This window comes from Triticum dicoccoides, chromosome 6A (assembly GCF_002162155.2).
Source record: "Triticum dicoccoides isolate Atlit2015 ecotype Zavitan chromosome 6A, WEW_v2.0, whole genome shotgun sequence".
NCBI classification, from domain to species: Eukaryota; Viridiplantae; Streptophyta; class Magnoliopsida; order Poales; family Poaceae; genus Triticum; species Triticum dicoccoides.
The window spans coordinates 24,254,404-24,258,210 of NC_041390.1; the positions used below are offsets into that span (position 1 = coordinate 24,254,404).

The 3,807-nt window shown below is 46.4% G+C and overlaps 1 pseudogene; it reads left to right on the forward strand.

The window, feature by feature from the left end:
- Nucleotides 1–300: 300 nt before the first annotated feature.
- On the forward strand, nucleotides 301–3,039 carry LOC119315534 (annotated as a pseudogene).
- The last annotated feature ends 768 nt before the right edge of the window (nucleotides 3,040–3,807 follow it).

The window sequence follows — 3,807 nt, forward strand, 5'->3', positions numbered from 1 at the left end:
GTGAGCTCGATGCGGGTGTTGATCGCCTGTGCTTGGCTCTGGGCAGCAAACATGTCGTTGATGGCGCGCCATATCGCGGCCGGCGTCTGGAGCGTGGCCACCTGAGAGAGAATCTCGCGGGAAAAAGAACCCATCAAGAACCCTTGGAGTTGTTGCTGTTGGGCATACCAGAGAGTGCGGGCGAAGTTGACGACTTGCTCGTCCTTGCCATCCTTGGTGATGGTGAGGGTGGCCGGCGGCGGTGGGCTTGTTGCGTCGAGGTGATGCTCCATCTGGGCACCCTTGATCTGGGGAAGCACGATGGCTTTCCAAAGGAGGAAGTTCCCCCTGGTCAGCTTCTCCTGGGGCGGCGATCCGAGGAAGGAGTTTGTGGCTGTGGATGAGGAAGCAAAGGTGGAGGTGGAGGAGGTGGTGGTGATCGCGCCCATGGTGCTGGGCGACGTGGAGGCGGAGGTGGTAGACATGGCTCGGTCGCGAAGGTAGCTAGATGCGATCTCTTTCGATCTGATGAGGAAGAGGCTCTGTTACCATGTAAAGTAGTTTGGGAAGCGTAGAACCCTTTGTCTCGGGCCACGTGTATATATTGAGGCAATGCCTTGGTGCATATGTTTACAGAGAGAAAACCGATCGAGGGAGAGGGAGATCGGTTGGGGGGAGATTGACCAGGAAAAGGTCGTTACAAGGGATAAAGAGAAGATGAGATAGAGTTGGATACAAGTTAAACACCTCTTCTATCCCTATACAATAATTCTAACATCGCCGTGTTGAAAAAGCTTCAACCATAGAGCGAAAAGCTTCAACCGATGTGTGAAGAAGCTTCAACCATGAAAAAAGCTTCAATGGCCACGGGAAAAAAACTTCAAATCGTGAAAATAGCTTTAACCATCTTGAAAAAAGCTTCAAGCGACATGGGAAAAAGCTTCAACCGATACAGCATGCCGACGGCGGTGGGAATGGCGACACCGGGGAGTTGCAGACTGACGACATGGCAGTGCTGCATGGCCACCGAGCTACATCCGTCGTCGGGCGGAGCTGCAACCCAGAGCAGCTGTTGCATGGGTAGAGCAAGGGACAAGGGCAGCGACCGGCGGCGAGGACGGCCGGCGAGAGTGCCGACTGGCAACGAGGACGGACGGCGAGGGCGCCGACCGGCGACGAGGGCGGTGCGGTGCTGCTTCAAGCTCGGGGAAGGGTGTCGGCGGCGCTAGGGGGCGTTCAGTTTTTCAGAGGAAAATGACTCGCGAGAAGGGACGAAGCACTGGGGGCAGATCTGACGGCCTTTAAGCGCCTGTATCGGACGGCTGGGGCTCGATAAATGTTGGTCAAGTTTTGTCGAAATTCATCAAAAGGCTTTTGAATCTCTCTCTTAGATCATATGTAGCTCTACCTCTCCAACAACTGACTATCATCCACATGCTCAATTCGGAAAGCAAAGTTCAGTTACCAAGTTGATCACCATAAATATTTGGACTGTACTACACAGGGCATGAAGCTGAAGAGGCACATCGACGCCACCCTCGGCAGCGGTAACCTGCGAGAGGTGGTCCGCCTGCCAGTCGGAGAGGACCTCAACGAGTGGCTCGCTGTCAACAGTGAGTTCATTCTTGACACCTTTTTCTTTCTAATGATGAAACAGTTGTCGATGAGCTGAATCTTTGTACACCTAGAGGTGTCTTAATTGTATTTGTATCCTCTTGATGCTTTATTTTGAGCCAATAAAATTCACCCTTAAAGTAGGTGTCTTAACTTGTAGTACTAATTTCTGATGACCTCCATCTCCAGCTGTCGACTTTTTCAACCAAGTGAACATCCTGTACGGCACCCTCATGGAGTTCTGCACGCCAGCTACTTGCCCCACCATGTCAGCCGGTCCAAAGTACATTCCTTCAAATCTTGGCACCTGCAGATGCATTTAACATATGTTATACTCCCTCCGTTTCTAAATATTTGTTTTTTTAGAGATTTCAACAAATGACTACACACAGAGCAAAATGAGTGAATATACACTCTAAAATATGTCTATATGTCCATTTGAAATCTCTAAAAAGACAAATATTTAGGAACGGAGGGAGTATTATATATGCTGTGTCACACTTTGAGCTTATAATGAGAGAAAAAATCGTCTTCAAACAGGTATGAGTACAGGTGGGCCGATGGAGTCAAGATCAAGAGGCCTATTGAAGTGTCCGCAGCGAAGTATGTCGAGTACCTGATGGATTGGATCGAAGCCCAGCTTGACGAAGAATCCATCTTCCCTCAAAAGCTTGGTATAACTGATTATCATTTTTAGTGTACTAATGAGAGTGCTAAAAATGATTCAGAGTTCCAGTCTAATCATGTACTCTGCTGAAAAAACGGTGGTGCATGCCAACAGGAGCTCCCTTCCCTCCAAACTTCCGGGACGTCATCAAGACGATCTTCAAGCGGCTGTTCAGGGTGTATGCGCACATATACCACTCGCATTTCCAGATGATTCTCAAGCTCCAGGAAGAAGCACATCTCAACACCTGCTTCAAGCACTTCATGCTCTTCACATGGGTAACTAACCGCCCTCCACAACTTCATGACACAAAGTTGCATTCGTCAACAATTGCTGGAATAATTACTGTCTTGTGCCATATGCTTAAGAAGCTGTGATCAATCATTATGCACACAAAGGCATCCTGCCTATTCTTAAGAAGCACACCACAAACATTAGCAACTAGTTATAATGGTTTGCTGATTGCTCTATCGACTAGAATTTGTCAATTTAGATTGCCTGCTCATGATTAGTATTATTATTATTTCAGCAGCATACCACTTTACATCTCTCGGGTCTCAAACAAATTTTTCTGTAATCGAGTGCCTCATAGGGTCCAATCATTACAATTACTTATTGTTGGCCTTATTTGTTTGGCAGGAATTTCAGTTAATCGATAGGGCAGAGCTAGCTCCTCTCAGGGAGCTGATCGAGCTCATATTAGTTGGACGCTAGCCGAGAAGACAATTGGAGCTTTGTTTCAAGAATTGATGAGGCAAAAGTGCAGAGACATCACTTTTTGTTCCTTTTTAAGTTAGTTAGTTTCCCCAGCTTGTTCATGCGCACAATTGTGTTTCTGTTTTTGTGATGATGTTAGGCTTGGATATGGACTACCTTCATCTACATTTTAGAGATAGGTTAGCCAGTGCTCGTGTATATACTCAAGACTCTCCCAAGCAGGTGTTGATTGCATCATGGCAATTTGTTCATTTCGACGGATTGTCATTTGATCCTGGGAATTTCTCTTGGTTGGGTTATGTGCGATAGCCAAACTTATCGTTTCCTAAAAAGTCTGAGAAAGAAAACAGTTATCAGGGTGGCACCTCCCAAGCAGGAACGTTGGAATGACTTTCAATAATCAAGGGATAATCCAATAACATTTCCTGTGTTTGCAAATGAAAAATTCATTTCAAACTTAATAAGTAGGCAATTGAGTGCAAGTTTTTAAAACCCAAACCACCAAACTTTTTCGGTTTACAAATGTTGTTCCTAACAATTAGACACTGAAGACCAGTACATGTTTCCTCTACAACACCGCAAAAGCCATCTATTTTTTAGCACTCTTTTGGGGATCCTAAATACAGACATGAAGTAGGTGGCTAGAGAGCTGAGGACGACAGATAATAGGATTAGCATGTCCTCTTTGGACAGCAGTTTAGCCTTCCACCCAACAGATATGTGCAACATTTTTCTAGGATTGGTAGAAAGGTGTCCGGCAATAATCGAATAGGCGAAAGCAGCAATCCTAGGTAGATTTGAGGGAAGGCCCACACATGGCAGCCAAGAAT